This window comes from Rattus norvegicus, chromosome 12, assembly GCF_036323735.1.
Source record: "Rattus norvegicus strain BN/NHsdMcwi chromosome 12, GRCr8, whole genome shotgun sequence".
NCBI classification, from domain to species: domain Eukaryota; kingdom Metazoa; phylum Chordata; class Mammalia; order Rodentia; family Muridae; genus Rattus; species Rattus norvegicus.
The window spans coordinates 2,780,220-2,806,546 of NC_086030.1; the positions used below are offsets into that span (position 1 = coordinate 2,780,220).

Genomic DNA, 26,327 nt, shown 5'->3' on the forward strand with positions numbered 1-26,327 from the left:
GATAACCAGACTGTACAGTCTTCCAGCTTCTTTATGACTCCATATTATTCTGGAGTCGATCCCTTAATAGCATGGCCTCTGAGATTACTCAATCTTTTATAATTAATATCTGTAGACTTTTACTTTACTTTATCAATGAAGTAGATGTATACCTTATATTTTTTGCTATATACTAACATCTTTTATTATAGTGGACTAGATTTAAATGCTGCCTAATATGGCTTATTCTATTTTAAACTACTTACTAAACTTCTTTGGAAATATATATTTACTGTCCACATCTAATTTAGCACTATAGCTGAGCTAGGAATTAATTCTTTGTGTGAACCAATTTATCTTGTCAGACACATGAGCTTTACTGCCCATTTCTTAGGTATTTCAGGCAGAGTTTTCTGGTAACCATGTTTTTAATCATGTAATCAATTGAAAATAGAGAAAATATGGAATAAATCTGTGTATGGTAGTCATTTTTACAGAATAAAATCATCGAAGAATAATTGACAAATACTTGGGTTCTTAAATGTGACAGCATCTTTAGACATAGTGAAAAATATGAAGTCACAGAAAGGGTTGGGGATTTAGCTCAGTGGTAGAGCACTTGCCTAGCAAGTGCAAGGTCCTGGGTTCGGTTCCCAGCTCCGGAAAAAAGAAAAAAAAAAAGAAGTCAGAGAAAACGAAATTAAAGTGTTAGAAGTAGGGAAATAATATTTATACATAATAGAGGCCAGGACAGACAGGAAGTAAAATACCAATTTGATCTCTAGAAGGGAAATATCCCAATATTTACTTAGAATTCCGTGCTTCAGAAAGATATTCATAGAAGGAAACAGAAAGCAATAAAGGACTATTCACGAAAATGCTTTGGGGAACAGGAGTCCAAACAAAACTGTGATGTTACAAATTGGGGAAAAATGGATTAGGGAAGAAAATGTATTTGTAAGCTAAAACAGAAAAAAGTTCAATGACTTCTTTATTCCTCTCAGTTATTGCTGTGCACCCAAAACTGTCCTTGCTCAGGACCACAATAAAATATATATTTGTGCTTCAGATGTGGATCTCTATTAATACAAGCTTATCCTTATCCCACACAGGATATGTTATCCATAATTGCAGAGAAAGGACAAGAATCAGATCACATATTCGAAATTTACGTAAAGAATCACACTGGTCCCTGAGGTGTAGGCTTGACAGTGAACAACACAGTGGCTGGAATGAAGAATACATGCTTATAACAGCATCTGTCTTAAAGGTAAGAAAGGTTTTTACATCACGAACATTAACATCCCTCTAGAGATACATATGTCATTTCTATCCTTGAGATTACATGACGATGTCTGCTTCCTGGAGCTATGGACACATGATGTCTTGATAAGAGGCATAACATTTAAAAGTCTGACAACCTTAAAGATTCATCACAAAGACACAGGTGAAGAGCTTCTGTTGGAAGCTAACATCCTCATATATCAGATGGGCTTTAGTTTGGCGTTACAAAAGTTCCTACTGATTTCACCTCTGACCATACCTTGTGAAGTAATAGTGAAACAAGTTACAATAGTGGTAAAAGTGTGTTTCACAAAACACATGTTTCAATAACACTTACCAAAAAATGTTCTTCAGAAATAAGAGCTCAAAATGGGTAGCCCATCACTGATCAAAAATTGGTGTAAACAGGCAAAGGCTGGGCAGGGTGGGAATGGGGTTCCTGCGGTCAGCCAGGGGGACAGCACAGGAGGCAGCGGCTTCAGCAGAACAGATTGGCGCTCGGCTGCAGGCACTGATGGAATGGATAGGTAACAGAAGACCACTTCCCTTCCTCCTCAGGGCTTCAGCATGAACGAGTCCTTCCTGCACTCCAACAGCAGCCCTAGTGAACACCTCCGGGCCGAGCAAGGCAGCGGGCTGACCTGGATTCTCAACTTCGAGGAGATCAGCCCTACAAAGTTTCCTGGATTGTACCGGACTGGTGAGCCTTCGCCTCCCCATGACATCCTCCACGAGCGTCCTGATGATGAGAAAGACAATGGAAAGAAAAAAGGAAAATTTAAGGAAAAGGAGATAAGGACTGAATGCTAAGCTGCCTTCTAGGAAGACAGCTCTGGAGATGAAGCTGAAAGTCCTTCCAAGATGAAGAGGTCCAAGGGAATCCATGTGTTCAAAAAGCCCAGCTGCACTAAAAAGAAGAAAAAGGATTTTAAAATCAAAGAAAAGCCCAAAGAAGAAAAGCATAAAGAGGAAAAGCATAAAGAAAAGAAATGTAAAGACTTGACAGCAGCCAATGCTGTTAAAGATTGGAAGGAGAAGAAGAAAAAGAAGAAGCCAACTCAGTAGTCAGAGGTGCCACAGACAGACGCCCCAAGTCTGAGACCCATTTTTGGCATTCCCTTTGCCGATGCAGTAGAGAGGACCATGATGTACGTCGGCATCCGGCTGCCAGCTGTCTTCCGAGAGTGCGTGGACTACATGTAGCAGCACGGCATGAAGTGGGAAGGCATCTACGAAGTGTCAGGAATCAAATCAAAGGTAGATGAGCAGCCTATGACCGAGAGGAGTCTCCAAACTTGGAAGAATATGAACCTAACACTGTAGCCAGCTTGCTGAAGCAGTATTTGCGAGACCTTCCAGAGAATTTGCTTACCAGAGAGCTTATGCCCCGATTTGAAGAGGCTTGTCAGAGGACCACAGAGACGGAGAAAGTGCAGGAGTTCCCTAACTGCCGGAGTATAACCATCTTCTGCTTTCCTGGCTCATTGTGCACATGGACCACATCATTGCCAAGGAGATAGAAACCAAGATGAACATCCAGAACATCTCTCTAGTGCTGAGGCCAACTGTCCAGATCAGCAATCGGGTCCTGTATGTGCTTTTCACACATGTGCAAGAGCTCTTTGGTACCATGGTCCCGAAACAAGTAACAAGACCTCTGCGTTGGTCCAACATGGCCACAATGCCAACACTGCCAGAGACCCAAGCAGGCATCAAGGAAGAGATCAGGAGACAGGAGTTCCTTTTGAACTGTTTATATCGAGATCTGCAGCGCGGGATATAGGACTTATCTAAAGAAGAAAGATTTTGGGAAATACAGAGGATTCTGACTGCCCTCAAGAGAAAGCTGAGGGAAGCTAAAAGACAAGAGTGTAAGACCAAGATTTCCCAGTGAAAGGAAAATTATACGAATTTAAGGTTTAAAAATATAATACTAAAAGAGTAAGCCCCAAAAGCCACAGACTCAGGGCTAAGCCCTGCCACCAGGAATAGCAGGCCATAAAGATAAAGAAAAGGAATGCAGGATCCAGCCCAGGCTATCAGAACTGATTCATGGGCCATCCGACAAGAAGACATCCCCCCAGTTTACTCAGGGCCATACTTTAACCAGATGTCATCCAGACCCTGATAAGCCCCTGACTTCTAGCAGGTACTCTTCTGCTTTGTTCTCACTGCTATGTTTGAATGAGCCAATTGTGTGTAACCTCGCCAAAACCCCTAGCTTTCCCTATATAAACCCCTGACTTTTGAGTTTCAGGGTCGACACCTCTGTCTCCTGCGCGAGAAACGTGTCGGCCCGGAGATCTGTGTAATAAGTCTCTGTAATAAAACTCGCCTTTGCTTATTACATCCAAAATGGTCTCTCTGTGTCTGGGGTCCGTGATTTTCCAAGACTTGAGTAAGGGTCGCTCTGCATGGGATCTTTTAAATGGGGCTCGTCCGGGATCTTCGCGACCACCCCAGACTCCGAAGACCCCTTGGAGGTGAATTAGATGTTTGTCTGAGTGTTTCTGTGTGAGCGGTGCCGCATTTGTCAGTCTGTGTCTGTCTCTGTTTTGGTTCCACCGTGTGTTTATATGTGTGTCTCGGTACTGGTGGATTCTCACTCTGGTCAGTACTTAGAGAGTGGATGTGGAATCCCACTCTGTGTCTGTGCTAAGAGGGTGGATGTGTATTCCTGCCCTGTGCTAGGAGGGTGGATGTGTATTCCTGCCCTGTGCTAGGAGAGTGGTTGTGTATCTCCACTCGGTGCAGCTGCCTTTGTGGTTCGTGAGGACCCACTGGCTGTGGAAGCGGGGGACACCCCGGGGCCCGCAAGGCTGAAGCCCCTGGAAGACGTTCCACGGGCGGAGAACAGTCAAGAGAGCCCAGCTGTGGACAGTCAGGAGGACATGACTCTGGTTTTCTGGAACAAAGGAGATGGAATGCTCCTTTTACCTAGGCGGGAGTGGACGAGGAATCCCACTCCGTCAGAGGTCGAGTTCGGCTGCCTATTTAAGTATAGGCGCGGACAAGTATGCTTGGACGTTAGGACAAGAGGACATTCTGGAATCTTGTTGGGAGGTGGAATCAGATGGTCCATCTCATCCCAGAAGCAGCTAAGGTTAAGCTGCAGTTTGGGCCAGGTACTGAAGGTACCAGGCATCTGTGGAAATTGGTTATAGGATACTTTGTCTTGGTCTTGTTTGTCTGGTTTGTTTTCTGTGGTATTGTGGAGTGTGTTTTTGACTTTTGTTTCGTTTTTGAATTTGGACTGACGACTGTGTTTGAAATCATGAAACTGTTTGCTTTGTTCGTCAAAGAGTTTTACTTGGTCCTCCTGGTGCTTAAGTTAAAAGTTAAAAATAGTTTGCTTGAGAAAAATTGTTTTCTGCCAGGGAGTTTTGTCTTTCTCTCTTGAGCCTCCTCCCCAAGAAAAGAGGCCCCTCCCTTTGCTCCCTTTGATCAACCTAGCTGCTGTTAACAGTTGTGTAAACAGACATTAACAAGAACCTTGAGGAAAAAACCTCTCTTAAAAAAAAGTTCACCACCCGCGGATCCCAGCCCGCAGCAGCTCTCTGCTCCCAGACCCGGTGAGAGAGAGACCCAACCGCCTGGTCAGGTGGGCACTTCTGAGGCTGCAGAGCGGAGGAGACCACCAACACTGCTCACCCCTGCCCACATCCCTGGCCCAAGAGGAAACTGTATAAGGCCTCTGGGCTCCCGTGGGGGAGGGCCCAGGAGCAGCAGGACACCTGCCTGAGACACCGCCGGAACCTGAAAGAAACAGACCGGATAAACAGTTCTCTGCACCCAAATCCCATGGGAGGGAGAGCTAAACCATCAGAGAGGCAGACAAGCCTGGGAAACCAGAAGAGACTGCTTTCTGTACACACAGCTCGGACGCCAGAGGAAAAAGCCAAAGACCATCTGGAACCCTGGTGCACTGAAGCTCCCGGAAGGGGTGGCACAGGTCTTCCTGGTTGCTGCCGCTGCAGAGAGCCCCTGGGCAACACCCCACGAGCGAACCTGAGCCTCAGGACCACAGGTAAGACCAAATTTTCTACTGCAAGAAAGCTGCCTGGTGAACTCAAGACACAGGCCCACAGGAACAGCTGAAGACCTGTAGAGAGGAAAAACTACACGCCCGAAAGCAGAACACACTGTCCCCATAACTGACTGAAAGAGAGGAAAACAGGTCTACAGTACTCCTGACACACAGGCTTATAGGACAGTCTAGCCACTGTCAGAAATAGCAGAACAAAGTAACACTAGAGATAATCTGATGGCGAGAGGCAAGCGCAGGAACCCAAGCAACAGAAACCAAGACTACATGCCATAATCGGAGCCCAATTCTCCCACCAAAACAAACATGGAATATCCAAACACACCAGAAAAGCAAGATCTAGTTTCAAAATCATATTTGATCATGATGCTGGAGGACTTCAAGAAAGACATGAACACACTTAGGGAAACACAGGAAAACATTAATAAACAAGTAGAAGCCAACAGAGAGGAATCGCAAAAATCCCTGAAAGAATTCCAGGAAAACACAATCAAACAGTTGAAGGAATTAAAAATGGAAATAGAAGCAATCAAGAAAGAACACATGGAAACAACACTGGATATAGAAAAACAAAAGAAGAGACAAGGAGCTGTAGATACAAGCTTCACCAACAGAATACAAGAGATGGAAGAGAGAATCTCAGGAGCAGAAGATTCCATAGAAATCATTGACTCAACTGTCAAAGATAATGTAAAGCGGAAAAAGCTACTGGTCCAAAACATACAGGAAATCCAGGACTCAATGAGAAGATCAAACCTAAGGATAATAGGTATAGAAGAGGGTGAAGACTCCCAGCTCAAAGGACCAGTAAATATCTTCAACAAAATCATAGAAGAAAACTTCCCTAACCTAAAAAAAGATACCCATAGACATACAAGAAGCCTACAGAACTCCAAATAGATTGGACCAGAAAAGAAACACCTCCCGTCACATAATTGTCAAAACACCAAACGCACAAAATAAAGAAAGAATATTAAAAGCAGTAAGGGAAAAAAGTCAAGTAACATATAAAGTCAAACCTATCAGAATCACACCAGACTTCTCGCCAGAAACTATGAAGGCCAGAAGATCCTGGACTGATGTCATACAGACCCTAAGAGAACACAAATGCCAGCCCAGGTTACTGTATCCAGCAAAACTCTCAATTAACATTGATGGAGAAACCAAGATATTCCATGACAAAACCAAATTTACAAAATATCTTTCTACAAATCCAGCACTACGAAGGATAATAAATGGTAAAGCCCAACATAAGGAGGCAAGCTATACCCTAGAAGAAGCAAGAAACTAATCGTCTTGGCAACAAAACAAAGAGAATGAAAGCACACAAACATAACCTCACATACAAATATGAATATAAAGGGAAACAATAATCACTATTCCTTAATATCTCTCAATATCAATGGCCTCAACTCCCCAATAAAAAGACATAGATTAACAAACTGGATACGCAACGAGGACCCTGCATTCTGCTGCCTACAGGAAACACACCTCAGAGACAAAGACAGACACTACCTCAGAGTGAAAGGCTGGAAAACAACTTTCCAAGCAAATGGTCAGAAGAAGCAAGCTGGAGTAGCCATTCTAATATCAAATAAAATCAATTTCCAACTAAAAGTCATCAAAAAAGATAAGGAAGGACACTTCATATTCATCAAAGGAAAAATCCACCAAGATGAACTCTCAATCCTAAATATCTATGCCCCAAATACAAGGGCACCTACATACGTAAAAGAAACCTTACTAAAGCTCAAAACACACATTGCACCTCACACAATAATAGTGGGAGATTTCAACACCCCACTCTCATCAATGGACAGATCATGGAAACAGAAATTAAACAGTGATGTCGACAGACTAAGAGAAGTCATGAGCCAAATGGACTTAACGGATATTTATAGAACATTCTATCCTAAAGCAAAAGGATATACCTTCTTCTCAGCTCCTCATGGTACTTTCTCCAAAATTGACCATATAATTGGTCAAAAAACGGGCCTCAACAGGTACAGAAAGATAGAAATAATCCCATGCGTGCTATCGGACCACCACGGCCTAAAACTGGTCTTCAATAACAATAAGGGAAGAATGCCCACATATACGTGGAAATTGAACAATGCTCTACTCAATGATAACCTGGTCAAGGAAGAAATAAAGAAAGAAATTAAAAACTTTTTAGAATTTAATAAAAATGAAGATACAACATACTCAAACTTATGGGACACAATGAAAGCTGTGCTAAGAGGAAAACTCATAGCGCTGAGTGCCTGCAGAAAGAAACAGGAAAGAGCATGTCAGCAGCTTGACAGCACACGTAAAAGCTCTAGAACAAAAAGAAGCAAATACACCCAGGAGGAGTAGAAGGCAGGAAATAATCAAACTCAGAGCTGAAATCAACCAAGTAGAAACAAAAGGACCATAGAAAGAATCAACAGAACCAAAAGTTGGTTCTTTGAGAAAATCAACAAGATAGATAAACCCTTAGCCAGACTAACGAGAGGACACAGAGAGTGCGTCCAAATTAACAAAATCAGAAATGAAAAGAGAGACATAACTACAGATTCAGAGGAAATTCAAAAAATCATCAGATCTTACTATAAAAACCTATATTCAACAAAATTTGAAAATCTTCAGGAAATGGACAATTTCCTAGACAGATACCAGGTATCGAAGTTAAATCAGGAACAGATAAACCAGTTAAACAACCTCATAACTCCTAAGGAAATAGAAGCAGTCATTAAAGGTCTCCCAACCAAAAAGAGCCCAGGTCCAGACGGGTTTAGTGCAGAATTCTATCAAACCTTCATAGAAGACCTCATACCAATATTATCCAAACTATTCCACAAAATTGAAACAGATGGAGCCCTACCGAATTCCTTCTACGAAGCCACAATTACTCTTATACCTAAACCACACAAAGACACAACAAAGAAAGAGAACTTCAGACCAATTTCCCTTATGAATATCGACGCAAAAATACTCAATAAAATTCTGGCAAACCGAATTCAAGAGCACATCAAAACAATCATCCACCATGATCAAGTAGGCTTCATCCCAGGCATGCAGGGATGGTTTAATATAGGGAAAACCATCAACGTGATCCATTACATAAACAAACTGAAAGAACAGAACCACATGATCATTTCATTAGATGCTGAGAAAGCATTTGACAAAATTCAACACCCCTTCATGATAAAAGTCCTGGAAAGAATAGGAATTCAAGGCCCATACCTAAACGTAGTAAAAGCCATATACAGCAAACCAGTTGCTAACATTAAACTAAATGGAGAGAAACTTGAAGCAATCCCACTAAAATCAGGGTCTAGACAAGGCTGCCCACTCTCTCCCTACTTATTCAATATAGTTCTTGAAGTTCTAGCCAGAGCAATCAGACAACAAGAGGAGATCAAAGGGATACAGATCGGAAAAGAAGAGGTCAAAATATCACTATTTGCAGATGACATGGTAGTATATTTAAGTGATCCCAAAAGTTCCACCAGAGAACTACTAAAGCTGATAAACAACTTCAGCAAAGTGGCTGGGTATAAAATAAACTCAAATAAATCAGTTGCCTTCCTCTATACAAAAGAGAAACAAGCCGAGAAAGTAATTAGGGAAACGACACCCTTCATAATAGACCCAAATAATATAAAGTACCTCGGTGTGACTTTAACCAAGCAAGTAAAAGATCTGTACAATAAGAACTTCAAGACACTGAGGAAAGAAATTGAAGAAGACCTCAGAAGATGGAAAGATCTCCCATGCTCATGGATTGGCAGGATTAATATAGTAAAAATGGCCATTTTACCAAAAGCAATCTACAGATTCAATGCAATCCCCATCAAAATACCAATCCAATTCTTCAAAGAGTTAGACAGAACAATTTGCAAATTCATCTGGAATAACAAAAACCCCAGGATAGCTAAAGCTATCCTCAACAATAAAAGGACTTCAGGGGGAATCACTATCCCTGAACTCAAGCAGTATTACAGAGCAATAGTGATAAAAACTGCATGGTATTGGTACAGAGACAGACAGATAGACCAATGGAATAGAATTGAAGACCCAGAAATGAACCCACACACCTATGGTCACTTGATTTTTGACAAAGGAGCCAAAACCATCCAATGGAAAAAAGATAGCATTTTCAGCAAATGGTGCTGGTTCAACTGGAGGGCAACATGTAGAAGAATGCAGATCGATCCATCCTTATCACCCTGTACAAAGCTTAAGTCCAAGTTGATCAAGGACCTCCACATCAAACCAGACACACTCAAACTAATAGAAGAAAAACTAGGGAAGCATCTGGAACACATGGGCACTGGAAAAAATTTCCTGAACAAAACACCAATGGCTTATGCTCTAAGATCAAGAATCGACAAATGGGATCTCATAAAACTGCAAAGCTTCTGTAAGGCAAAGGACACTGTGGTTAGGACAAAACGGCAACCAACAGATTGGGAAAAGATCTTTACCAATCCTACAACAGATAGAGGCCTTATATCCAAAATATACAAAGAACTCAAGAAGTTAGACTGCAGGGAAACAAATAACCCTATAAAAAAATGGGGTTCAGAGCTAAACAAAGAATTCACAGCTGAGGAATGCCGAATGGCTGAGAAACACCTAAAGAAATGTTCAACATCTTTAGTCATAAGGGAAAAGGAAATCAAAACAACCCTGAGATTTCACCTCACACCAGTGAGAATGGCTAAGATCAAAAACTCAGATGACAGCAGATGCTGGCAAGGATGTGGAGAAAGAGGAACACTCCTCCATTGTTGGTGGGATTGCAGACTGGTAAAACCATTCTGGAAATCAGTCTGGAGGTTCCTCAGAAAATTGGACATTGAACTGCCTGAGGATCCAGCTATACCTCTCTTCGGCATATACCCAAAAGATGCCTCAACATATAAAAGAGACACGTGCTCCACTATGTTCATCGCAGCCTTATTTATAATAGCCAGAAAATGGAAAGAACCCAGATGCCCTTCAACAGAGGAATGGATACAGAAAATGTGGTACATCTACACAATGGAATATTACTCAGCTATCAAAAACAACGAGTTTATGAAATTCGTAGGCAAATGGTTGGAACTGGAAAATATCATCCTGAGTGAGCTAACCCAATCACAGAAAGACATACATGGTATGCACTAATTGATATTAGCCCAATGCTTGAATTACCCTAGATCCCCAGAACAAACGAAACTCAAGACGGATGATCAAAATGTGAATGCTTCACTCCTTCTTTAAATGAGGAAAAAGAATACCCTTGGCAGGGAAGGGAGAGGCAAAGATTAAAACAGAGACTGAAGGAACACCCATTCAGAGCCTGCCCCACATTTGGCCCATACATATACAGCCACCCAGTTAGACAAGATGGATGAAGCAAAGAAGTGCAGACCGACAGGAGCCGGATGTAGATCGCTCCTGAGAGACACAGCCAGAATACAGCAAATACAGAGGCGAATGCCAGCAGCAAACCACTGAACTGAGAATAGGTCCCCTATTGAAGGAATCAGAGAAAGAACTGCAAGAGCTTGAAGGGGCTCGAGATCCCAAAAGTACAACAATGCCAAGCAACCAGAGCTTCCAGGGACTAAGCCACTACCTAAAGACTATACATGGACTGACCCTGGACTCTGACCCCATAGGTAGCAATGAATATCCTAGTAAGAGCACCAGTGGAAGGGGAAGCCCTGGGTCCTGCTAAGACTGAACCCCCAGTGAACTAGTCTATGGGGGAAGGCGGCAATGGGGGGAGGGTTGGGAGGGGAACACCCATAAGGAAGGGGAGGGGCGAGGGGGATGTTTGCCCGGAAACCGGGAAAGGGAACAACACTCGAAATGTATATAAGAAATACTCAAGTTAATAAAAAAAAAAAAAAAAAAAAAAAAGTTCCCCAGATTAGGCCGCTGGCTATAGAACAAGTATAGTGAGTAGAAAACTTAATTTTTTGGACCCCACTCTAGTGGAGGTGTGTTGGTTGATAGCCAACGTTGATTTTTAAAACATAGTGTTTTATCTGTGCTTGTACTCTCAGCACACAGTAGAGGGAAGCAAAACTAGCTGCAGAGCTGCTACAGCAAGCATGGGGACTTCTCAAGTCTCACCCAATTTTTCTGGCTCTTCAGGAGCTGTTTAAAAGAAAAAGGCTTAGGAAAAAAAATCCACTACAGAGAGATTTCTTAGTAAATTGCTACACCTTGGTTTGCGATCTCTGAGAATCTCATGGTGGACAGCTGAGATAAGCTAAAAAAGGATTTAAATTTTGCTTGGGAGCAAAGAATCTTAAAGGCGGAGTTTCAGCTGGTATGGCACTTAGTGCGTAGCTGCCTAAAAGATCAGAAATGCTGTCAACAGGCTAAAAAAAGGGACAGGCTGTGTTAAAAATGCTACAGGAAGAATGATCTAAAAAGGCTGAGAGTGAGGTGGGAGAGGACTCTAAGGAAAACAAGAACAAGAAAGGAATTTCTGCTTTTGTGGCCCGATCTTCAACTCTTGCTCAAAGAAAGAGAGTGCTCATTAGGAGAAGTTCTTTAAAGAGCCTGCCTTATCTGCTGGCCTTATTCCAAGAGAGGAGTCAGTCTCCAGCATTAAATTACTGTTCTTGCTGGTCATCATTAGCATAGAGAATGCCTTTGATCCTATCCCCACAGCAGCCAGTTCCTGCCCCTGTGGTCGAAATGCCCCAGGTTGGGGGACAGAGGACCCCATAAAATTGTTTCAAAAGAGTCTACAACAAACTGTGAAGAACTTTGTTTTGTTTTGCCAGTGAGAATTTATAGTTCAGGCTTTGGCTGTGGCCAAGGTCAGGATTAATGTTTTCTTTTCCATGGGCTCGTAGCCCACTGAGACAGTTTGGTGAAGGACTACTACTGCAGTCCTGATATTCAGAGACATGGAGAGAGCTATAGTTTTTTTTTTGTTGTTGTTTTGTTTTGTTTTTAATTAAAGGTTGGTACTACAGTTTTAACAATCTCTTTATTAGATATAAGAGACAGGAAGCCCAGTTCAGCTTTGACTCCTGCCTCAAAAATGACAAAAAAAAAGTCCTGATAGCCCCAGGTAAACTGGTTTCAATTCTTTTGTCAGCTGCTTAGTATCTAACACCCAGGTTCTAACCTTCTCTCCATCCTTTTGTTATTAGTTCTTACTAGAAAACTAGTGTCCTTCAGAGGCTGGGTTTATTGAGAGACAGAGCCACTGAGCTGGCATTAAAGGGAGGTACTCCTTAAGGGAAAATCTAAGTCCAGAGAGACAGCCGGTAACAGACAGGCTGCCCCTCTGCTCACTTTTCTGTTTCACAGACACAATGCCTTTTTGTCCCAAAAAGTCCTCCTGGTTTAGCTGTGTGACTAAATGGTATTTGTCCTCTTCATTGGACCTCTATTCTCAAGATTTCCTTGTTTTTTCACCATCCCATTTGAGATGTTTGTTAGTAACTGTCACAGGTCTTCTTTACCACCGAGGAAAGAGGGAATCCTACTAGAGGCCAGAAAAAATGTTCCAGACACGGATGGAAGGCCCTCACTTCTGCCTGCTCTCTTCAGACGCCTGAAGGTAGGGAGTGCTCCAGGTCTGCTGCCAGACTCCAAGGTTGGGTCTCTGAGGGGCTGGAAAATGCCCCACCAATCTGGCTAAGATAAGAAAAAGATATGAAAAAAAAAGTTAAAGAAACGTAAAGGGTTAAGCTAAGTCACTGAGAGAGTTATTATATGTTGCTGAGAGTTAATATAAGTTACAGAGAAAATAAGGTTAAACAGAGAGACTAAAAAAAAAGAGGAAGCTAAAAAGCTAAAGAGAGATAAAAGACAAGAGAGGGACATATACTGGCCACCATAGTTAGAGAACCTAGGAAGACAGTACCTGACAAAAGAAGAGAATTCCTGGCTAAAGATCAGTGTGCCTAATACAAAGAAAAAGGACATTGGGTCAGGGATTGCCCCAGAAAGAACAAGAGGGGCCACTGGAGAGCCTCTGGGTCCTGGAGTGCTGGCTATGCACAGAGATAGAAGGGAAGCCCACCCAGCCTTTTTATAGATACAGAGACTCAACGGTCTGTGCTCCTATGCCCCCCAGTGGGCCAATATCCTAAGACCTTGGGTACAGGATGCTACTGGCAACAAACAATACTTATGGACTAACTCCATCCCTTGCTCCTGAAAAATTTGCTCTCCAAAATGGCTTACATGGGCTGAAATGGCTGGGTGAGGCAATGTGTATACATATCTACAGACTGTATATGTGGAGCTTAAGACCTGTCTCGGTACACCAGTACCTTATGCTGAGAGATGTATAGCTTAGTGCCGTTCTGCCTGGGACACATTGCTCCTGCCAGCCGGGCACTAACAATTATCACTCAATCCAGGACTTAAACTGTGGTAGAGTGGCTAATGTTTTGCCTTTAAATAAAATGTCCCAGAAGATGGGACCATTGGTCTAGATTCTCCACCGGTTGGGGACAATCTGGTCACCTTGCTGCCCAATCCTGACCTGGAGCCACCATAACATGAGTGTCAAGTACTGGCAGAAGCCCATGGGTGTAGGAAAGGCCTCTGTGACTGGCTGATTGACCCCTGCTGAAAGCCAAGGCTACCTTGTCTACAGATGGGAACAGTTCTCTTCATGAAGGTCAGAGATAAGTGGGTGCTGCCGTGGTGGAGAACACAAATGTCATCTGGAATGGCTGAACCCCAACCCCCCAACACATCAGCGCCACAGATATCTTTGCCATCTCTTGGATGCCCAGATGAAGCCAACAACTGTGAGTATTATTCATTGCCCAAGACACAAGGAAAGAAGAGATTCAGTGGCATGGGACAGTAACAAAGCAGATAAATTGGCTCGGGAAATGGCTATACAGGAGCCTATCCTGGTTACAGGCCTACAAGAGACAGCCACTGGGAACTGGTATTGGACTAAGGGATGGCCTCACTTAGAATGTACAACAAAGAAAAGGCCCAAATTGCTTAAAAGATAAACGGACAGTGACACACTTGAGGAGAAAGCTATACTCCCCAGTGAACAAATAAAACACTTACTTTGCCAAATATACAAAGAGATTCATTTAAGAGATAAGAAGGTTGTTAAGGTATGTATATAATAGACTTTAAGATTTTAGACAGAGAGACAGTAAAAAATATAAGGTATGTCAGTAAGTGAATGCTTAACAAATAAACAGGACAAAGAGACCTAGAGAGTTTAACGAAAAGTCGAAGTGAACTTCATTGAGATAAAACCAGGAAAATATGATCACAAATATCTCCTAGTGCTTGAAGATACCTTTCCAAAAATAGATAGAAGCTTTCCTCACCAAGCAAGAGACGGCCCTGGTAGTCATCAAGAAGATACTGGAAGAAATCTTCCCCAGGTCTGGAGTGCCGAAGGTAATCTGGTCGGACAACGACCCTACTTTCATTGCCAAAGTAAGCCAGGATGTGGCCAAATATTTTGAGGTCGATTAGAAATTACATTATATTTACAGACCTCAAAGTTCAGGACAGGTAGAGTAAATAAATAAAACTATAAAAGAAACACTGACCAAATTGACCATGAAGACTGGCACAGACTGGGTGACACTCCTTCCCTCTTACTCTCTCCAGAGCAAGAAATACCCCTTCCAGATTCAGCCTTACCCCCTTTGAGATCTTATACGAGGCCTCAGCTCTTCTGACTGTATTAGATGTTGTTACTGAACCAACATGTGATAGTAATAATGATTTGTATGCCAGGCTAAAAGACCTACAGGTGAAACAGAAAGAAATCTGCTCACAGCTGACAGCAGCCTGTGCCCCAGAGACCCTCGAGACATCTCATCAGTTCCAGGTCAGAGACTACAGCTACATACGACAACACTGAGCCCAGAGACTCGAGCCTCACTGAAAAGGACTGTACCTGGTGCTGCTGACCACCCTGACAGCCGTCAATTCTCAGCCCTCACCAGCTGCATATTAGCTGTTGGGTCTGAGAGCTGAGACCTAGAGGGAAACTCAGATCTTCAAAAAGCTCCCTCGACTTATACATCAGATAAGTGGATACATCAGAGACGTGACTGGGAGGTTGCTATAATGCTGACTTAAAGAGTGTGCTTTAGAAACAAAGATTTCATGTTTGCCCTGGGTTCCATCGAGAGAAGTATAGAGATAGGCTTAATTTCTATTACAAATGATGTAACATTACAAGAGTTAGTACTCCTAACACTTCATGAGACTGTGCCTCAGGGATCACAACGTGTATACATTTAAAAGTTCTAAAGGACAGTCATGACCTTGGTGTATAGGTACAGATAGTGTCCAGATTAGAATCCTGGTGCTAAAGACTTAGTAAAACACAAAAAGATAGAGACACTTAACGAGGTTGGTTTGAGTCTTGGTTCACTCGTGTCTCCCTGGATGACTAACCTACTCTCTGCTATAGCTGGGCCATTACTAATAATTTTCTTGGTTTTAGTTTTTGGCCCCTGCGTGACAAACAGGTTAATTGCTTTTGTTAAAGATCGAGTGGGTGCTATACAGTTAATGGTTCTGAGACAACAGTACCAATCAATTAGGACAACTTGGTAAATCCAAATATGAGACTTGATATGAAAATTCTAAGATTAGAATTACTTAGTCGAAGAAGAGAGGAATGAGAGATAGAGTTTTAAATTAGCCTGAAACTCAGCAACAGGACCTGTCTCTGGAAGACAGATTGTTAAAAATGCAAGAGAACAACTTTGCTTATCACCTGGTGTGAGTTAACTGTTCTTTGTTCTGTCCCTTTGATGTTTATTTAAGCCCCTACTTGTGCTTTTTAGCCACTGCATCCTACAGAGAGCACCCCAGGAAACCAGCGGCCCAAGCCTAACCAGAGGAGTTTCAAATACAGATGATTCATCAATTCTGACAAACTTTTAAAAATAATGAGGACCTGAAGACCCGAGCCTTCTCCTGATTTAGTAGCTCTGTTCCAGGAACCAGGGGGCCATAAAACCTTTTGGCTCCCCTTATCTCCTGGAGCCATAAAACAATCCTGTAACTTGCGTGCATTCTGCTTTGACATCCCCCCATCCCCTGGGGCTCACACCCTCTGCCTTTAAATACTCTTTCTTCCAGCCTCTCGGGGTCCACATGGGATACGAGTTGGCCCGGAGATCTCTGTAATAGGTCTCCATAATAAACCTCGCCTTTGCTTATTACATCCAAAATGGTCTCTCTGTATCTGGGGTCCGCGATTTCCCAAGACTTGAGTAAGGGTCTCTCTGCGTAGGATCTTTCACTACCCTTAATACAACACGAAAGTTATTTGCAGTATTTTATGAACAAGGACAGTTTTTGTTCTTTAAACAAACTGATGCTTATAACTTAATTTATATTGTTGAAAATTTACCAATTTTAAGAAAAAGATATGAAATGAGATGTTCTCACTAGGAAAACATATAAGAAACTTCATCACTATTCCAGGTGGTCTGTAAGTAGAGGTCTACATGTATATTACAGCTTTACTCTGTCTGTACTCTACACATTCACCAAATTATACAATTAGGATCAGGTAATTTCTGGTGCTGCCATTTTTTGACAGTTGCCTATTTCCAAGAAGAAGACTATGATCTTTGTTTCTTTGTTTTGTTCATTTATTTTATTAGTTACTATCATCATCATTATTATAATCATCATTATTATTATTTTACATTTATTTATTTGTTAATTTTATGTCTCCTATGCTGACAACCCACCCCCATTCTCTCCTCACAAAGTCTTTTTCCTACTCTGAGCCAGTTACGGGCCCTTTGGTTATCCTACTACCTTGGCACCTCAACTCTGTTCAGGGTTAGACCATCTTTTCCCCTAAGGCCAGTTGAGGAGGGGTTTCAAGTCAAGAGCTTGCAGACAGCCCTGCTCCACATTTTGGGGGACACACATGGAGACTAAGCTTTTCGTTTGCTATAAATGTGTCATGGTACAGTTTCTGTAGGCTTTTTAGATGGTAATTCAGCTATTGGTAGCTCCTAGTGGTCCTGAGTAGTTGATTCTGTAGCTCTTCCTATGGAGTTCCTATCTCCTTTAGGGTGTGGAATCCTTCCCCCATTTCTTCCTTACAAGTCCCTGATTGATCCATAAAATCCAATGATTGACTATGGCTCTTCATATCCTTTTCCAGTCAGTGCTGGATGGAGCCTCTCAGAGGGCACTTATGATAGACTCCTGTCTGGATATTCCATGTAGGAGCTGGTTTCCTTTAGGCAGAGAGAGCTTTGGTCTGGGAAGTGGAGTGGAGATCTATGATTGCAAGGAGTGGTGTAGTCTAGAAGACAGGAGAGGCAATTTGAACAGACGGTAGGTTTACTTCATTGCTATAGCAACTAGGACTCTGCTTCATTGATTCTAGTCTTAGGGAAGAAAAAGAAAAAAAATAAGATCCTGCATATTGGTTCCACTTTTGAGCCAAGATTCTGGAGCCATAGAAGTTGGGGAATCTTTTCGGGACGTATACTCTCAACCAATGATTCTCAGCCTCCCTAATCCTGTAACACTAATATATTTTCTCATGGCTTTGTGAATCTTAACCATTACTTCATTTTGCTTCTCTTCAAAATTCAAATTTTGCTCCTGATGTGATTATAAAGAAAAATGGATGGACTATCTGATATAGAAAATATATGTGACCCCGTAATGATTATGACCCACAAGTTGAGAATCACTGGTCGAAACTGCTAATTTTAAGCAAAAATGTTTTTCAAGTACTTTCTACAATGTACATTGACCATTACTATTTTGTTTTATTTTCAATAGAAAAAATGGATTTTATTACTACCATCGAAGGAAACTTACTAACCTTGGATTTTTATGAAAATTGGCTTAGCATCCCAGATGAAGGAACTCTGGGTGGAAAAATTAATGCCATTCAAAGGTAATGATACAGTAAATACTTGGAGAACTGTACCAATATAGAAGCAATGCTTTTGTAATGTACATAGGCTTGTGTTTACATGATTATAAGCTAGAATGATGTTCTATGCCAAGAGGTTTCCTTAGGTCAGACATGTGTTGTCACTTTTTAAACATTCCCATTTCTCAAACTAGCGTGTGGAACCAGGTCTGTAATCTTACCAGGGAGCCTTCTCCTTTATAAATGTCATGATTTAGAAGACAGTCTATGTAACACCACGTGTTCAGATCAGTTTAGAGTATTGGTTTAGTTCCTGTGTGAGACAAATTAAAAGAAGTGTGTATAATACCTGTGGGTTACTTGCATCCTAGAATTGTTACCATGGTATTGTGAATATTTCACATGGTCAATATATGTCATTGATTAGAACAGGAATCTCTTACTGAATTCTTTCTCAACTATAATTATCTAGAGAAGTCTAGATCAGGTATAGCTTTGACTTTTTTGAATCATTTTTTCTGTGTGATACATAGAATGATTTCATACTTAACCAGAGCTTTGAGTTCCCATTGCAACCCAGGAGACCTGCATCTCTGTCTTGCTGTAGCAAAGCTTTTATAATTGCATTTTGTAGGGTCACTAGTCTGCTTTCTGCTCCTTATGTTCTAGAGTGTCACAAGAGTGTTACATGGATTCATACTACATTAGATATTAACTGTGTCTCCACTCCATGATGGTTGGAAAGATGGTTTGCTGTTAAATAACACTGGATGTTTTCATACACAGAACACACATGGTCTTCAAAAATCTTCATTCATTCTAATACCAGGGCATTGAGTAGAGTCATGAGTGTGATTTTGCTCCTTATGTTCTAGATTGTTATAAGGGTGTGTCATCGATTCATAATACATTAGATATTAAATGTGTCCCCATGGTGGCAAGAAAGATGGTTTGCTGTTTGATAACACTGGATGTTTTCACACACAGAACACACATGGTTTGCAACAATATTCATTCATTCTGTTACCAGGGATCCTGACATGTTCCTCTGGCTTCTGTAGGTAGCACTCATACATCTAGTACACTGAAATTCCTAAATAATTTGAAAAATGTATTTTCGATGATTCTGTACAGAAAAGTGATTTGCAGAAAATATTTTATGTAATACTCTAGCTATATATTGTTACTTCTTTTGAATTCTGATTATACTATGAGTTGGTCTACAAAACATTTACCCTATTTGTTCTTTGTAGTTAGATTTCTAACTTACATTATTTTCAAGATGGTCTAAACTAAAATTCTCCTTTTTCTTTGTTTAGACTTTTGCAACAGATCCCAGAACCAAACTTTATACTATTAAAACATCTCATATGTGTATTAGTAATAATAAAAGATTCATCCATGAATAAATTAAACAGTTACCGGTTATCTCTGCACATAGCTCCACATGTACTGTGGGGTCAGATTTCGAGAAATTCATTATTTGGGAGTGACGTCTTAAGAAATTAAGGGAATCTGAAATCTGCCTTTGGGAACAAAAGTCTAATTATTATTCAGTAATTGGGAATACTTTACAAAGATGATTTCTCTAACAGGAAACACTAGGATTGCATTCCTATGGAGTGGAGTAGAATATGTATTGATCTATTTCAGGAAGATTTGGGAAGGGAGATTTTTAATGTAGTTTAAAGTAAGTTAATCATTTCTTTCTACTGTTCTTTCCTTCTTTCTTCTTAGATATTGATTTAGATATTGATGTTTTAGCCAACAATAATCTGTACATATAATGGTAATCCAAGAGGACTAGAGTGAAATTTTAGAAGATCCGGATTACCTAGGTTTTGTTTGTTTTTTTCCATTGTAGCCCTATTTTTGGAGTATAGAATAGTTGTGTTTCACAGTGGTGAGGCCATGATATTAATAAAAATATTCACATCATGTGAATTGCTGGTCATATTAAAGCACATTGCATTATAGATATTGATAGATATAGATATATGTATGTGTGTATACATATATATGTGTGTGTGAGTGTGTGTATGAGTGTGAGTTTGTGTGTGTACATATACGTGTAAGTGTACTTATACATGTGAATGTATTTGTATATGTATATGTATATACATATGTAATGATGAATAATTGGTGTATATTATGTTGTATGCTTCCATTATTTTAGCAATAACCTATTTCAGGTACAGTTTTATGATCCTCAGGTATATTGGAGCTGTTAATTTTATTAAAACACATATACATCAATATTCTTCACTAATTTATTTACTTTATATCCTTATTGCAGTTCCTTCTTCCAAGTCCTATCCTTGAAACCTGTTTTTCCCTCCATTCTTCCTTACCTCAGTAGTGTAGACCTTCCATTGACACTAACCCACTCTCATACATCAATTCACAACAGGAATAAGTGAATCACCTTACACTGAAGCCATACGAAGCAGCCCAGATAAAAGAAAGCAATCCAGTTGTAGACTACAGGGTCAGAGCCAGTCTGCATACGAACTGGTAGGGGACCTACCTAAAGATCAAGCTGCATATCTGCTACATATATATAGGGGCCCGAGATCCTGCTGCTGGAGCATATGTTGGGGGAGATCCTGCAGATTCAAACCTGAAGGATCACAATGACTTAAGGCTACAGCAAGCTACCAGGATATAGAAGGAGAGGCATCTCCAGGAGGTTCCAGTATTGAGAGTATAGTAAAATACAAAGAGCTTAAACCAGACTTATTTCATTACACATTTGCAAGAAAATCTGTTTGGACAAGAGGGTATAATGTGTGACCACTTATGGCACAACACATCTCAAACACTGTATTTTTAATTTTTTTAATTTTAGTTTGATTTTTTTAATTAAATTTAAATTTTTATTTAATTTTAATTTTTGAAATTTAGTGAGGGGGGATTGTTTCCAAGGGATATATGGAAGGATTGAAAAATGAAATGAGAGTTACTTGGTAGCATGATTAGAAATTTCAGAGAATTAATAAAGGACACATATTTTGAAAAGGATAGAAGATAAAGAAAATGTAAATATGACAGAAAGCAAGGTAAATGTTAAATAGTAGCTCCCAGGTATTAGGTTCACAGGAAAGAAGATATCATGGTGTTACTCACAATGGAGGATGTAGCCCAAGGGAAAGCTTGAATAAGATTCTTGCTCAGGACTGTACTTGGCTTGAACTAGAAACGTAGCTTTTTTAGTTAATTTCTAATTACCAAGGTACAGGAAACCTAAAATCCAAGACTATATCAAACTGCATGTTTAGTCCAAATGAAAAAATAAAATGTATTTTTCAATCTCAATAACTATTAAAGATTCTTCCTTTATGGACAGTTCTTTTCAAATATATTCTTTTGTATGGTCAGGTATGAAAACAAAGAAGCAAAACTATTCTGTACCATCTGCATATAAAATAAGACTATCCTGTGCAGGACTGCTCAAAAATAAACTTAGGTGCATGCTGAGAAGAAACACATGTGATGAATAGAGTTTGCTTAACCTAAGTCATCATCTCAGAAGAAAAGTAACTTACCAGTGTTGTTCAATTTAGGAAGTGTCATAATTTTCTACAATTGCTGTGACAAAACACTGATGAAAAGGAACTAATGGAAGACAGGTTACACTCCAAAATATATTTGCAGTTACCAGTTAAATACTGAGAAATGTCAGAGCCAAAAATAAAACAGGGAGGCAAGAACTGAAGCAGAAGCCTAGTAGGAGCACTGCCTCCTGCCTTGTATCTCATATCTTTCTTTTTCTGACTAATAACTCAAGCGTGGCTCCATCCTGGAGATCTGGGCCCTACAAATTCCAAAGTTAATCAGGACAATATCCCTTAGGCTTCACTATACAATAGGTCCATCTGATGGAGGCATTTTCTCAATTAAGACACCCTCTTCTCACCAACTTCTCTCAGTCACATTTCTATTGCCTTAATAAAACATGAGGATTTAAAGACCAAACAAAGAGTGCACATGGGGGAACCATGGCTCCAGCTGAATATGTAGCAGAGGCTTGTCTTATTTGGCATCACTAGGAGGGGAGCTGTTTAGTCCTGAGGGGCTTGATGATCTAGGGTAGGGGAATGCTAGGTTGTTGAGGCAGGAGTGTGTGGTCAAGTGAGAGAAAACTGCAATACAGGCAGGGAAGGAGATATAGGATTTGTGGAAGGGATCTGTGAAGGGGGATAACATTTGAAATGTAAATGAATGAAATAAACAATAAAAAATAAAACAACATGACCAGGGAAACGTATTGAAGTAGGTGGTTATTTGGGACCTACAAATGTTGAGCGAGTATAGCACTTCAGTGTCATGACAGAGGTGCATGACTGTAGAAAAGAAGAAAAAACAAACAGGAAGCTGAGACCTGATGGTTCTTATCTTGGGAAGCAAAAATGTAGCAGAGAAAGTACATTGAAAATGGTCACCTACCTTTTGTAACTATAAATTCTAAGCAATGGCACTCTTCACCAGGCAGATCAAGGCACCAGAAAATTGTCAGCGAGAGGGTATTGCAATGCCTGAATCTAGAGAGGCATCCCATTCAAAACATCACAATAAACAGCTACCCCCACCCACACACTAAAAATTAACACACAACAGTCATTAATTTGGTACACTCACAGTTTTTTGCAGCATATCAGTTCTGAAATGTTTCTTTGGTTAAGTAGTTCTTCTGTTCTTTGCAATATGCATGAAATTTTAACAAGTTGTGTAAAGATGCAAAAGACTTAGAGTCTCCATTTCAGAGACTTCATTTCATGGGATCTTATCTGTAATTTTCCTCCTAGTATTTCTTTTCATTTTTAAATTAATTTTGTAAACTATGTGAAATGACAATCTTATTTTTGCCTTGTGGTGTTACAGAAGTCCCTTATACAAATCATGATTGACAACTATGATCAAATATTTGGAAATGATGATACATTTAGTAAACACATTGACAAAAGGTCTGAAGACTTAAACACATACAAAGAATCAGTAAATTATTCTGGAAAATCTCCTATTATGACAAAAGGCATAGCTGGACACAACTGGAAAACGAATGATATTGATGAAAAATTTAATATTTCATATGCTGCACTGCAGGAAGAAGGTCCTACAGGTAAGACAAGATTTATTTATTCATCAAATGAATGGAATCATTTGATCAAATCATTTCATGATGTCATAAATTTGTGTATATCAGAGAAGCTTTGGGACACAAAATGATTATTAGAGTATGGGAAAAGTTTTTAAACATCATATATACATATATACATGTATATATGTATGTATGTATATATATATATACACATATATATATGTATATATATATACTCATATACTGAAATACATCTGGATACATTCAAGTATATGACACATTCTTTTTTTTTTTTATTAACTTGAGTATTTCTTATATACATTTCAAGTGTTATTCCCTTTCCCGGTTTCCGGGCAAACATCCCCCTACCCCTCCCCTTCCTTATGGGTGTTCCCCTCCCAACCCTTCCCCCATTGCCGCCCTCCCCCCCATAGTCTAGTTCACTGGGGGTTCAGTCTTAGCAGGACCCAGGGCTTCCCCTTCTACTGGTGCTCTTACTAGGATATTCATTGCTACCTATGGGGTCAGAGTCCAGGGTCAGTACATGTATAGTATTTAGGTAGTGGCTTAGTCCCTGGAAGCTCTGGTTGCTTGACATTGTTGTACTTTTGGGGTCTCGAGCCCCTTCAAGCTCTTCCAGTTCTTTCTCTGATTCCTTCAACGGGGGACCTATTCTCAGTTCAGTGGTTTGCTGCTGGCATTCGCCTCTGTATTTGCTGTATTCTGGCTGTGTCTCTCAGGAGTGATCTACATCTGGCTCCTGTCGGTCTGCACTTCTTTGCTTCATCCATCTTGTCTAATTGGGTGGCTGTATATGTATGGACCACATGTGGGGCAAGCTCTGAACGGGTGTTCCTTCAGTCTCTGTTTTAATCTTTGCCTCTCCCTTCCCTGCCAAGGGTATTCTTTTTCCTCATTTAAAGAAGGAGTGAAGCATTCACATTTTGATCATCCGTCTTGAGTTTCATTTGTTCTAGGCATCTAGGGTAATTCAAGCATTTGGGCTAATAGCCACTTATCAATGAGTGCATACCATGTATGTGTTTCTGTGATTGGGTTAGCTCACTCAGGATGATGTTCTCCAGTTCCAACCATTTGCCTACGAATTTCATAAACTCGTTGTTTTTGATAGCTGAGTAATATTCCATTGTTTAGATGTACCACATTTTCTGTATCCATTCCTCTGTTGAAGGGCAACTGGGTTCTTTCCATTTTCTGGCTATTATAAATAAGGCTGCGATGAACATAGTGGAGCACATGTCTCTTTTGTATGTTGCTGAATCTTTTGGGTATATGCCCAAGAGAGGTATAGCTGGATCCTCAGGCAGTTCAATGTCCAATTTTCTGAGGAACCTCCAGACTGATTTCCAGAATGGTTGTACCAGTCTGAAATCCCACCAAATATGGAGGAGTGTTCCTCTTTCTCCACATCCTTGCCAGCATCTGCTGTCACCTGAGTTTTTGATCTTAGCCATTCTCACTGGTGTGAGGTGAAATCTCAGGGTTGTTTTGATTTGCATTTCCCTTATGACTAAAGATGTTGAACATTTCTTTAGGTGTTTCTCAGCCATTCGGCATTCCTCAGCTGTGAATTTTTTGTTTAGCTCTGAACCCCATTTTTTAATAGGGTTATTTGTTTCCCTGCGGTCTAACTTCTTGAGTTCTTTGTATATTTTGGATATAAGGCCTCTATCTGTTGTAGGATTGGTAAAGATCTTTTCCCAATCTGTTGGTTGCCGTTTTATCCTAACCACAGTGTCCTTTGCCTTACAGAAGCTTTGCAGTTTTATGAGATCCCATTTGTCGATTCTTGATCTTAGAGCATAAGCCATTGGTGTTTTGTTCAGGAAATTATTTCCACTGCCCATGTGTTCCAGATGCTTCCCTAGTTTTTCTTCTATTAGTTTGAGTGTGTCTGGTTTGATGTGGAGGTCCTTGATCCACTTGGACTAAAGCTTTGTACAGGGTGATAAGGATGGATCGATCTGCATTCTTCTACATGTTGCCCTCCAGTTGAACCAGCACCATTTGCTGAAAATGCTATCTTTTTTCCATTGGATGGTTTTGGCTCCTTTGTCAAAAATCAAGTGACCATAGGTGTGTGGGTTCATTTCTGGGTCTTCAATTCTATTCCATTGGTCTATCTGTCTGTCTCTGTACCAATACCATGCAGTTTTTATCACTATACCTCTGTAATACTGCTTGAGTTCAGGGATAGTGATTCCCCCTGAAATCCTTTTATTGTTGAGGATAGCTTTAGCTATTGGGTTTTTTGTTATTCCAGATGAATTTGCAAATTGTTCTGTCTAACTCTTTGAAGAATTGGATTGGTATTTTGATGGGGATTGCATTGAATCTGTAGATTGCTTTTGGTAAAATGGCCATTTTTACTATATTAATCCTGCCAATCCATGAGCATGAGAGATCTTTCGATCTTCTGAGGTCTTCTTCAATTTCTTTCCTCAGTGTCTTGAAGTTCTTATTGTACAGATCTTTTACTTGCTTGGTTAAAGTCACACCGAAGTACTTTATATTATTTGGGTCTATTATGAAGGGTGTCGTTTCCCTAATTACTTTCTCGGCTTGTTTCTCTTTTGTATAGAGGAAGGCAACTGATTTATTTGAGTTAATTTTATACCCAGCCACTTTGCTGAAGTTGTTTATCAGCTTTACTAGTTCTCTGGTGGAACTTTTGGGATCACTTAAATATACTATCATGTCATCTGCAAATAGTGATATTTTGACCTCTTCTTTTCCGATCTGTATCCCCGTTATCTCCTTTTGTTTTCTGATTGCTCTGGCTAGAACTTCAAGAACTATATTGAATAAGTAGGGAGAGAGTGGGCAGCCTTGTCTAGTCCCTGATTTTAGTGGGATTGCTTCAAGTTTCTCTCCATTTAGTTTAATGTTAGCAACTGGTTTGCTGTATATGGCTTTTACTATGTTTAGGTATGGGCTTTGAATTCCTATTCTTTTCAGGACTTTTATCATGAAGGGGTGTTGAATTTTGTCAAATGCTTTCTCAGCATCTAATGTAATGATCATGTGGT

At 40.4% G+C, this 26,327-nt stretch overlaps 1 pseudogene; it reads left to right on the forward strand.

The window, feature by feature from the left end:
* Arhgap20-ps5 (rho GTPase activating protein 20, pseudogene 5) overlaps window positions 1–26,327 on the forward strand; it is a 411,817-nt pseudogene that overhangs the window by 36,572 nt on the left and 348,918 nt on the right.